The sequence below is a fragment of the Polyodon spathula genome, chromosome 39, assembly GCF_017654505.1.
Source record: "Polyodon spathula isolate WHYD16114869_AA chromosome 39, ASM1765450v1, whole genome shotgun sequence".
NCBI lineage: Eukaryota > Metazoa > Chordata > Actinopteri > Acipenseriformes > Polyodontidae > Polyodon > Polyodon spathula.
In genome coordinates, this window is record NC_054572.1 from 687,341 (window position 1) to 700,725 (window position 13,385).

The window sequence follows — 13,385 nt, forward strand, 5'->3', positions numbered from 1 at the left end:
AGTAGATTTCCCATATGCTTAACTAAAAATTGACCTTTCTAAATCTAACATGACTACTATTATGGCTTCCGGTAAGTTTGTAGTTTCTTTGAGTAGATGAAGTGAAATAAAATATCTAAATTATGTTCATATAGGTTTTTTTGTAATTATGCCTCAGTTCTAACATTATAGGTGATGCAGCACCTTTGCCCATAGCTGTGAGGGTGCAATAGTGTAGGAGCGATGTATGTCACTTTGTACCAAAATGTGTGTATCCAGTGTATTCAGTAACTTCCAGCAATGTTAAACTGCATATACTCTATACACCCAGTGCAGGTTACGTCAGCAGCCACACACAGGGGGTGTTAAAAGTCTGGCGTGCTTCAATAGGTTCCAGAGTTGAGATTACAGCCGTATACCCTCCTAGCATTAAAGGACACCGCGTTCCTGTTGTTGTTTCCTGCCTTCTGATAATCTCACTACTTACTGTTACTTCCTCGGTCGGTTTTATCATTGCAGTTTTCAGCTAAACTGCATTGGGGGTGTGTGTTTGTTGGCGTTGTAGGTTCTGCAGCTCCCGTTTGTACTACTTTTACTGGGGACGTCTCCATGTGTGTCCGCTGATTTTCCAATGTAAATGTATCACTGCGTGGTGAGGGCTAATTTCGAGTGGAAGCCAGTGTTTGGAATGCTAAGGGTTAATATGCCAAGTCAGATGAGAATGTCCTTGATCTCCCCTAGATGGTAGTAAGCGCAGGACACCTGTTTTGGTGAGTGGTACATTTTGGAGGACTGGGTGATGTTTTTCCATCTGCCCAAGGTCCTGAAAGCATGGCTACATGTCTTTTATTTGTACAGTTTCAGCCACACTTGCATCTGTCAATCCAGCACCTACTGCCCACTGGGGCCAGTCAGCTCTGCCTTGTTGATTGAAAGCCATCTTCCAGTAAATTGTCCCAGCTTTTAAAAAAAACAACCATTTGGCATTGTTGTATAGGACTCCCATTGTTAGCTGCAGGTTAAAAACTGCTTCCCATAGACTTAGATGTGCTTGAGGGTAGCAGAATCACACCTGCTTTTGCATGAGGCGTTTGAACGTTATAGCTTGGGAGCCACCTTATAGATTATTGGACTGAGCCGTGCCATGTGTTGTTTAAAGCCCTACTGTTACTAGTATGCTACTAACCTATACTATACCTTGTTGCTTATGCAATTCCATTAAACTGGAGCACGTTTTGAATATGCACTGAACCCTTATGCAATGTACCCCTAATGATATATGATATATGATATATAGCCCTGACCTTAGTTTGAACCAAGAGACAAAATAATATAAATAGACACATGACAGCCCAGTTCTTTAATTAAACATGAATGCGCATACACAATAGCATGCATAAATAATATCTATCTGTCTATCTATCTATCTATCTATGTAAGCTAGGTAATGGGTTTGAACAGCACGTGAAGAGAAACCCATATAACTCTATTACACGCTGGGGATCACGGTACTGCTGACTCAGTGTGGTCTTTAGTATTAAACCAGGAGATTAATTTTACCCCATGCTAAGCTTTAGAAATATACCCTGTAAACCTGGCTGTTGGCTGCTACACACTCAAATCATTTCTTCATTATAATCCCCTATGAATCTAATCCGTGCATCCAGTATACTCTCTCTCTCTCTCTCTCTCTCTCTCTCTCTCTCTATATATATATATATATGTGTGTGTGTGTGTGTGTGTGTGTGTGTATATATATATATATGTATGTGTGTGTGTGTGTGTGTGTGTGTGTGTGTGTATATATATATATATATCCTGGACCCTTTATTAGGACCTGTAGCTAATATCGGATTGGGCTTCCGTTTTCCCAGATCACAGCCTTGACCCAATGTGGCATAGACTCCGAAAGCTGCTGGTAGGTGTCTCGAGGGGTGCTAATGCATTCAATCGTTAATATTTCACACAATTGGTACAGAGAGGCAGGAAGAGGATCATGATGCCAGATGTGTGGATGGGGCATTGTCGTCATGGAAACAAAACCAGTGTTTTCTGAAAAAATAGCACACTGACTGATGCTGGTTCCGTGGTCATGAAATCAATTCCAAATTTCAACTTCCATTCCATTTGAATCAATTCCAGTTCCAATTCCATAGAAAAGCATTGCAGAGCTCAGAGAGGTGTGACAAACCATGGTCAACACATAATATAACCGTGGGAAAAGCATAGGAAAACTGCAAAATGACAGGGGCAAACTTTTCTGCTGCATTTCTGTACTTGTGCCCTTGCATTCCTTTTTGTTTTATTAAGATTTGATCTTTGCTTCTGTTTCCCTGCACACCAGGAACTCCACTCCCCAAGCGTACCAAGCCCTGGAGCAATTGCTTTGGTTTGTATTAGGTTTTGTTATCAATCAGTCTTTGAAGTTACGGGTGAACAGTTGCTATCTTTGAAGACGGCTTTTATCTTGGGCCTAAGCAAAGCATATAGATGGAGGTGTGGATAGCAGCTGTATAACCCGTTCTAATGTAACAGCCACTCCCGGGGCTGACTTCTAGTGGCCCTTGGACAAGTGATTTGTGTGTCCAGCTGATTGTGCCATGAGGGGGCTTCTTGATGAGTGTCACAATGCAATAGTATCCAGCTGTATGTTATGTCATCTTATATTATATTATTTTATAATAGTATTCGAGCAGAGATTCTGAAAAGATGTCCTTTATTGAGATTGAGGGTAAATGATTTCTATTGGAACCTCCCTAGTGAGGTTCTTTATTGGTACAGGGATACAACAATGTGGCTTCAGAGATTATTTTAATGAAGTTTTTGTGTGTGTGTGTGTGTGTGTGTGTAAGTATATATAATGAATGGTATAGGAGACTTGTTTATATACCAAACAACTGTTGTTATGACAACAGCAGGCAGAGGTTACACGCCACAGAAGGACATAATGCACGGATGGGAAGTCATGTGACCCACCCTGGAGGTCAAGCTTCTGCTGCCCTTAAGGCAGCACTCAGAGTTCTTTTAGAGAGGAGAGGCGAGATAGACGACAGCAAGAGAGTGACACAAACAAGTTTTATTTTCCTGCTGCAGCAAAAAGTAAATGCCAGAAATCCACCCACCTCCTCCCCCTAGATCTGCAATGCATTATTCCTTTCATTAAAAAAAGTGCCACAGGAATATTTCAAACTGCTTCACCAGTGGCTTACAGTTACTGTAATTGCCCTTGTGCTAACATAGCCCCTTAGTACAGAACTGTGTCATGCACTGCCATTGATTGCAGTGCCCCTGTATTGGCAATGAAGAGCATTTTATTTTTTGTTCCAACCAAGAAGTACTGTAGATTGTTGTTTGAAATCTGCATCACTTCCCTGTGTGCACAATGTACAGCGCTCACAGGTGTTTGAAACTCAAGTAGTCTAAGCGATGGTACTTGCGCTCTGTTGCACACTGAACTGCAGTTCACATTACAAAAAAAGACAATCAATTAAAACAAAAGCCGGCTGGTCTGTATTAATGAGCCGAACTGGGGGTGTAACAGCTGTTGGCCTTACATGTATAAACTGGCTCTACTGCAGATCACTTTCATTTTAGGGATGGTAAAGATGGGGTGGTTGGTAGCTGGATAGAAATACCTGCAGGATTGATTTAAAAGAGTGGCGGTCTACTGCTTTTACAACAAACCCCAATGGACAATATGTAATTCACTTCCCCACGTTCTCTTTGGGAGTCTTTTTCAGAAAGCCATTTCTGCTGGAATAGTTAGCGAGCATAAAAAACAACTACCTGTGTGGAAATGACAATAGAGAATTATAGAAAGCACACATTGTAGGATACTGCAAAGAAAAGGTAGACACTTAAGAGTTCCAAAGGTCATGTAGACAAGTGTACGGTGTAGCCGAACCTCTGGGGATGTCTGGGTGTTCGTGCGTGTCCCTAAGTCTGCTTCTACTCATCTCTGATCACATATGGAGCCCGGCAGGCTGTGTTTCCGAGCTTGGCAGGTGTGAATGAAAGGAATAGAAAAAAAAATAAGCAGAGCAGGAGCGCAGAGGAGTCATCAGATTTGAACGTGGCAGGCAGGGATGGAGAGAGTCTATTAATCATTTCTGCTGGGACTCGAAAGCCCGAAGGACTCAAGTTTTCTGTGTTGTCCAGTGATGGAAATCCCACACTGATCTAACTTTATTTCAGGGAGAAAAACGTTTCAACATAGACTGTCAAAAAAAAAACCCCACATACAAAATAAAAATAGACCAACAACAAATTCAACAACTTGGAACCTGCAACAATTACCTTAGCACTAGCCCTAACCCAAACCCTAACCCTGGCATTAACCCTTAAAGACAATGTCCATGGCAAATTTGTCATACATATATATTTTTTTACTTCACTACCAGTATTGTTTGAGGTATAATAAAAAATATATCAGTCTATACATCATAAGAACATAAGAACATAAGAAAGTTTACAAACGAGAGGAGGCCATTCGGCCCATCTTGCTCGTTTGGTTGTTAGTAGCTTATTGATCCCAAAATCTCATCAAGCAGCTTCTTGAAGGATCCCAGGGTGTCAGCTTCAACATCATTACTGGGGAGTTGATTCCAGACCCTGGAAACAAACATCCAGTTTGTTTCATGCAATAGTTGTAATTATCTCTTATGGTATGTACGGTATAAAGTGTTTGTAAGCTTGGATATTTCACAGAGGCTGTGAAATGTCAACTACAATGGTCTTAACCCACAGCAGAGTCAGAGTCAAATACACACATAGCAACTTATTGGAAGTCGTGCTTAGTTTAAGGAGCAGGAAATACAGAGTGCAGTTTTAACATTTTTCATTTAAGTTTTCAATTTTTACTGCCCCCCCCCCCCCTTTTGAAAAGATGGTTTGTGGCTGCCATAGAATGTTTGCATGTTAATCCATGTTACTCTTCACAAGATAAGATGTAACATTTTGTGAATTGGACTGTCTGTTTGACAGACAGCAACATAATGGTTTAGAATTGCACTAAGTGTTTCTGTAGAGGCTGTGATGTGATGCATGCTTCATATTCTAGCACAAACGCACACATCTAGTAAAGATTCACCTCTCTGTGGCTGCGACTTGTTTCCTTTTACAGTTATTATAGAAACAAAAATACAAAGAAATATATGTCACATTAATCTTGTAATTGAACACAGCTGTTATCCAATTCCTCTGCTGTAGAGAAAAGAGAACTGAGAGCAGGTCATAGGCTTCTGTGGTTAGCACTACAGCTGGAAGCTGGGACTATGTTAGGCTCTTGCAGCACTAAGGGTTTGGTTTGATCTAGCCTACTGGGGTGTGCCACAACTTGATTTTTACATCATCAGTGTTTCTGTTAAAATGCCGAGTTTGGTCAAGTTTGCATTGTGTCTTTATTCTAACTGCAAGTGCACATGCTTGCAATGATCTTTGTGTTGCCTTGTAGTTTGCACAGTTTGTGTAATGCCTGTGTTATTGCAGTTCACTAATTGTACTTAGCGTGTGCCGGCATGTCAGAATGTGCATCGGTGAGTGTGTGTGTGTGTGAGCGGCTGTGTGCCTGTCACTGGGGCAGGGACACAGATGCATGAACTCACCACGCTCTTGTATTGATTACTGCTTAATAAGGTAACAGATGGCCACATCACATTCTCTGAGCCTCTCCTTGGGGTCAAGATCAACCGATGGCATGGAATTCCAGCACTCCAGGATGTTACAGTACAGCACACACAATTACACCATCACAGCACATGTGACAGCCTCTCTCTCTCTCTCTCTCTCTCTCTCTCTCTCTCTCTCTCTCTCTCTCTCTCTCTCTCTCTCTCTCTCTCTCTCTCTCTCAGTGAGCAAGCACAGGTTTAGTGGAAGTGTGAATGTATTGTTAAGATTCAGTTTGAGGTTAAGAGATTATCTGCTGACATGTGTTAGCAGGGGTGCGCTGTTATCTCAAGGAACAGCAGGTTCAGTCCCTGCCATGGGTGCTTGTCCTGCCTCAGGTGTAATGCACACAGTGATTTCATTGGATGACCAGGGGTCAGCTCCCTGTCTCCTTGAATGGTGGTGGTAGGTTTGTCTGGTGTTGCCAGGCAGTTTTGTGTTTAAATGTGAGCTTCAAGTTCTAGGTACAGGTGCACACAGTATAAATTTATTTCCGTGATTGTAATGTCTCAATTTGTGTTCACGTCTCACGTGATAGAGAGAGTATGCAGCAGTTTGTGTTTGTATTTGCTTGAAAACACTGAATGCATTTAATAGTTAAGCTTCCTAGCTCTCGTTGCTCGTGTCTGAATGGAGTTTTCAATAGTGCATCTGTAGGACTCCTAATGACAGTAAAGTGCTTAGAAAGTTAAAGAATGTAGGACAGCTTTTACCAAAGATCTTCAGTATTAATTCACTGGTATGAGGCTGCCAGTAGCTAGTTGCACATTGGTAACATTTCTATATTTTGACATACCAAGTGCATCACAGTGACTTGAACAGTCATACAATGTCAGCGCCACTGTGCAAAGTGGAAAATCATTTTTTCTTGACTTCGAAAACTGCACACATTCTGCCATTGTTTATTTGAAGGCAAGCAGTGCTGCTTGGTGTATTTAATGAACACAGATTGACAGTCTTCCACATGCAGGAATGATTGAGCTCTATTAAAATAGCATTTTGAAAGACTGTCTTAATAGATATATCTTCTACTTCAGTGGATGCTGTGCTTCCTGCATTTCCAGCTCTCGTTCTCTGTGCATGTGTGTGCGCTAGTGTGTGGGTGTTTGGGTGTGTGTATGTGTCCGATCAATATCTCTCGGCTCTAGGTAGGATGGAGTTTGTATGCATGTGTGTGGGTGTGTGAGTGAGCGAGCCTGTATCAGATCAGTGCCTTGATTTCGTTCAGCTCTGGGAATGAATGCAGAAGTGCGCAGAATGAGCTGTAAGCCCTGTGGCTGAGATGTTGGGATTCTGTTTGGAGTTGCGGAGCTGCCTGTCATTTATTATTTAAGAACGCCAACACGCTGCCTCTGAAACACACTCTTTGATTTTCATAAATTAAATTACCTACAGAGCTTCGTGCGTGGACTGCTCAAACCCCCTCAAAGGAGAGAGCGAGAGAGCGAGGGGGGGGGGGGGAGAGACTGGAGAAGCTGTAGGCTTCCCTACGGCTTTCCCTACTGCCTGTTTGTATATGCATGATCTTTCCCCTGGTGCTATGCCATACCTATGCTTTCACCATGGCAAACGCCTAGAAGAGTAAAAACACTCGGATCCCAACCTCATGAACACTGGCAATGGAATGGATCTGGAAGATTGCACAGCAGTTCTGATGCAGTAGCACACAGGTATCAACCATGGATTACTGATATGTATTGGTTTCAATGTGATACCACTGGTACAGTAACAGGTGCCGTTGTACCACTCTGGTACAGTGCTTTCATTGCAGCTGCAGAGGGAGTTATGCGGACTGTGTGTGTTGGTCAAAGAGGTGGGCTTCAAGCTGGATTATACTTTCTCTGATATCGTAGCTTCACTCTAATCATAGCTCCAGTTTTTAATTAACTGTAGACTATCTGGGAGCAGTCAGATAGAGCTATCATAGTGTGGCAAAACTATTGTCCTTCCTCCACAAAACAAATGACAGGGTGTGGCCACAGTATATCAGGCCATGCACAGTTAGTTATCAGTGCATTGGATTGAAGAACATATGAATCTTTACCATTGGTGCCCTCTATCCCCGATCTCAAGCTCTGCGGCCTGGGCAGTGGACCAGTTGTGAGAGATGGGTGCGAGACAACATGGATCAGGCCTGATTTGCATTCAAAAGAGGATTACCGAGGAATCAACCAAAACATTCTGCTAGCTGCTTAGAGGACTTTAAGCAGCTTCGCTTGGGAAGGGAATAAAGCTGGCATTAGCTCCTCACCTGTGCTCCTCTTCCTGGGAGAGATAGAGGGGGCACACTGCATAAAACTACCCTCAACCAACTGATTGTCCACAGCCACGCTGTGGCACTGCAACGGCATTGCAGCGGTTCAAATAGTCAGACTTCAAGATTTCACCAATTCTCACCAGTAATTCATTGCTGTAACATCACTACCAGTGTGTTACCATGTCTTTGAAATATTTGCTTTAAATCCATGGTGTTGTCACTGGTGGTAAAGCTGACAGCAGTCTTATTTTCTATACAGTGTTCGATGTTTGCGTCAGAATATTGCCCAGTAATTTTAAACTAAATATTCACAGTTAAAAAAAAATAAAAAAATATATATATGGTAAGATTCAGAAGGCTCTGAATCATGACTGACTATGTAGAGAACATCAGTACTGTTTGCTAAAAACAGACGCAGTTAAAAAAATAAAGGGACGACTCCAGCATAATGCGTTACATTTAAATGCTTGTGACATTTTTGGATGTCTGCTTTTTACCTAACCATAGTCCTTAATCTTTGAGCACTAGACCACACTGTCTTCCATTCCCCATGCAGGGGCTGCACTTTCTCTTTCCCTGTCAATCAGCTCTAGTCACAAGGTCACTCTTCTTATCTTCCAGTTCTCACTTCTTTTCGCAAGCCTACACTTCCCTGTCCCTCTGCTCTAATCACCCAGTCACATAGCTTCCCTCTCAGTCAGACCTATGCACTGGGCCACACTGCTTTATCTGGTTGTCTTGGCTTTACGCAGTGACGTTGGTGGAAGTCCCAGTTGCTGTCTTGTATACAAGTTGATTGTGCTCCATTGCAGCTCTGCCAGAGAGCACAGAGAGGATGCTGGGATATTCTCTGGAGGACTTGAGGCTGCAATTAGAATTGGGGAAAGCCTCTCAAGTGGCCTGGCGGGCTGCCAAATGTCTCGGCTCTGTGCTTCGACAGGGGGTAGGCTGGGAACAGGAATCCCTGACAGGCTCTTTCAGGAATGCTTGTGCACTCTGCATTATGTCTGTCTGAATTTTCTCGGAGGGAGGGGCTTTCATTATATGGCAGACTCCACATCCAATCATAGATCTCCAAGGAGGGTCTGCTTACTTTGCAGGATTAAACTTGGTCAGAACTTCCCGGAAATAACTCCCAGCTCTTAACACACCAGCAAAGAGTCATTTGTATTATCTTTTAATACTTGTTAATAACTCAAGCAGGTTTGAGGCCAGTTTCTGTCTAGTTAACTTCCCAGTAAGTACATATGGCAAATAAGTAATGACATGTTTTTTCTCCTTTTTTATATAATTTACTACTCCATTCATTGCTCCCCTATTGTCTGTTGTCCTGCTATGTATAATTGTATCAATTTATATCCTGTATTTAGAAATTAATGTCCATTTTTTATAGAATGATCAGCAAAATGCATACAAGATGAATCTGTGTTTTATTGTTTTGTCATAGTATTATTGGGCTTTTATACATCTTTAACTCACAACTGGTACAGCAGTATAACCTACAAAGTCTGCTGCCCGCCTTGTCTTTTCCCTTCCTCGTTTCTCCCACGCTACACCACTGCTCTGCTCCCTCCACTGGCTCCCAATCGCCACCCACATCCAGTTAAAAACTCTTATACTCTCCTATCACTGCCTCAACCTTTCTGCTCTCTCCTATATCCAGATTATTATTTCTCCCTACACCGCCTCCGCTTCCAGAGCCCGCTGCTTCTCCACCCTCGCCCCTCAGTGGTGGAACGATCTACCCATGGAGATCAGGACTGCTCAGCCCCTGACCACCTTCTGGCACCTCCTCAAGACACACCTGCTCAGACAGCATCTGCAAACCACTACTCTCCACTATACTGAACTATATGGCAACCATTTGTACCAGTACTTGCATCAGCTTGTACTTGCACTGAACTGCTCCAAATTTTGCCATGTTCTACTACTGCTCTTAATTATAACTAGTTTCTGTCACTTGCAAGCCTGGCTACTCACAGACACAGTCTACTTGGTTAATCATTTGCTTTGCCATGTCTCAGATGAATTACCCCTGTCTTTCTTCTTGCTACTGTCCAATATTCAATCAAATATTAACCCGTTGAGAGCTGCTCCCTTTGGTATAGAAACACTCAAATTTTGAAGGTCACTGGACGTAGTAAGAATTCTTGATAATGTTTCTAAACCCCATTTTATAAACCTCTTGTTAGAATCAAAGCCATCTTAATAACAACTGAACCCTTTTCCAGCTCCAACACTGAAGCCAGCAATCTCTTGGCCTCAGTGCGGGATTCTTGCTCCACCAGGTAGTAAACAGTTGAATCTATTCTCCACCCTACATCTGGACAACGTTTGGATGCAAAGCAATTTGGAACTGAGATTTCTTTAGTGACTGCGTGCAGGCAGAGAGGGAGCGAGGCAGAGTAGGATGGAAAGATCAGCATTATGGAGCCCTTGTGTCAGGCTGATTTCATTGGAATTGAACAATTTATCACGCTGATTAAAGTTGACATTTAGCAGAGATCCTCCTATCCTCTCAATGAGGTCAGCTCCTTAAAGGGCAGACCCTGCTCCCCTCACAGTCTCCACAGTCACTTCTGGCGTGTTTATCTTTGATTCCGTTGCTGTTATTTCACGCGGCGCCAGAGAACATTTATTATTTTATTTAATCTTTTCGTTTGCATGAGTCACGTTGAAGGAATCGCTGTGCCTGTTCCAGTGGAAGGACAAGTGTCACCAGTGGGGATTGTTTCCAAGACCTTGATCACACACTGCAAATAAGAACCTTACTGCTTGAGCTAAAGTAAGAGGTTGGAAGATTCTTAATCTTAAAGTGTTAACCATCCTGCATTCTTCATATTGGGATCTGTTTTAATAATCTATGGATTTAACCTTGGACCACAGAACATGGGATCACCTGTACCACACTGGAGCAAAAGATTTTCAGACCCATCCCGATATATACGTCAAGAAATCCTATCACATGCATGTGCCATTTCTAGTACCACTGTAGCAATTTTGCCGGTACAGCATATTTCCTTGTACAGCTGACAGCTCTGCTGAACTGAGACTGAACACCCTTCACATGCATACCCCTGCACTTTGTCTCCACTGTTGCTAAAAAGCCTGCAGTAAACTCTTCGATTGTTGACACGCGCCCTTCGTAAAGGTCAGAGGTCATAGTGAAAGGCTCCTCTGCCACGGCTATATATTCGTTTTTTGACGCCTGTCCATTGGAAATCCATGAGCCAGGTCTCCCAGGCTCTAAGCTATTGATTTGCTGTCAGAGTCTGGAGCAAGCAGCCTCACATGAGGAGCTGAGGGAGAAGGGCTTCTGAGCTACTGCAGGGGAGGAGGGAAAACAAAACAGAGCAACCCTGTTCCATTGCTGCAGACTTCCAACCTTTCCATCTCAAGTCAGAGAAGTGGATAAGGATGTGTTCAATAGTAATTATATCATTTGCCCAATCCTTCACTAAACACATATATAGATGTTTTCTTAATCCTTCGTTACACATTTATAGTGTGTTTGAATCCTTGATTCACTGGTCTGACCACACCACAGGTGCCCAGCTTATGATAATAACCTACAACACTGCAGAAAAACAAAATGACCATATAACAGTGGAAGAGCAGTCATAGCAGGTGGCACACATACTTTTATAGATGCCATTACACCAAAGAAGTGAAAGCAAAATACGAGAACTGCGTCACCAATCCCCTTTCAACGTGACAAAGTACAGTGTCTCTCACAAGATGAATTCTCGCTATAACCGAATTTAATTAGCACGCATAGCAATTCTTATCTATAATTAACTACGCATCTATTAATTATGAATAAATAGTAATGCATTTTTAATGACTACATGCTGCTAAACTTCATCTAACAAAACGCAGAGTACGTTTAACAAAACGTCCACCCTCTCAACTGACAGACCGGTTAGCTCAAATAGCCAACAAAGAGTTGGTCTGCCTGCAATTGATACGGGATAGACACAAATTGAGAGAGATGATCCTGCAGCATTGCTATACAGCCCCGGGATGATCAGATCCAACCTATCGGTGCATTTTAAACCCTGTTTTGTTCAACTCATTGAAAAATAAGAAAGTTAGCATAATTTGAATGGTGGGACCGAAATGTCCCTCGCACCTTAAAGGGTTAACCTCCTCTTTTCACCTCTCTCTCTGTCTCTCTCTCTCTCTCTCTCTCTCTCTCTCTCTCTCTCTCTCTCTCTCTCTCTCTCCTGCAGTGCAGTGCAGAATTGTTTTGAGTTATTCTGCGTCACTCTTCAATGTGTACAAGGTCAGTAATGTGACAGCAGAAGAATGTGTCTCTTATTTGTATTTCGCATGCACTATGAAAATCGTATAAACTGCTCTCGTCTTCATACAAGGAGAGCAATGAAGGATTTTATTAAAGAAACAGCTGAACATGTATTGTAACGGATCGCATTCTAACAAATAGACTAGGGTCAGGTTTATGTCTTGTGGGACAATTCCAACAGACGCAGACACTCATCCCTTCCCAGTCTTCAAATGCACATTAACGAAATGCCCAAAAGCTCAAAAAAATGTAAAAGGAAATAACGACAACTACATAAATACAGGTTTGCCTAATGACTCCCTTCAGAACAAGTTCCCTTTTGTGTATTTTTAAATTCCTCACATGCTTTCTCAATTGTTATCAAAAACAAAACCAACCTGATTTGGTCTATTCATTGCAATAACCAGCCAAGAAGAAAAACATCTTTGGTACGTATCACTCCAGTAGGCTTCCTGTTCCCTAGTCCGGGGAATCTATAGGTGTTTCAGATCCATTTCATTTTCCCAGTAAGTACTGTAGTACCTTTCGAAGTCCACAGTATTAACACCTTATTTTGAAGAAGGCTTGAATTACTGTTTTAATTTACAGTACAATTTATTTTGAAAATCTGCAAAGATGTATATTTAATTACAGTAAATACCTTCTCCTTTTCCGCTGATCCCTGTTGTACAGTGACAACCAGTGATAGCCTCTATACCCTACTCAATGCTTCCCTGAAGGAAAGTCCTGCTGATAATAGCACAGGGTTGCTTCTTTGTATTTCATTAGAGAACACCAACGCATTTGTCAATATTCTGTTGTGGTCTCCTGAGAGGCCTGTATTGTAAATCACAAGTCAGTCCTTTTTGCTGCAGCGATTGCTTGTCAGATGTTATTGTTATTGTTGTGATCAAGTTTCACTCAAGCCAATGTACTGGCTGGTCTGTTTTGAGATGTTCGTGTCTGAGGATGGAGCAGTTTGGAGACAAGCAAGCTCATTTTGACAGCAGTACGTGTGTCTGGATATGTTTGCTCTATCCTTGGTGAATAAAAGAGATAGGGAGGATTCTGGGTGCTTGCACTGCATTCTGGGGTCATTGCTATCAGGGGAAAAATTAGGGTCACAATAATTACCATCTAAGCACTTTAAAAAAAGGACCCCTTTCCTCTCCCCACCCAATACAGGGGGCAGTGTGTTTA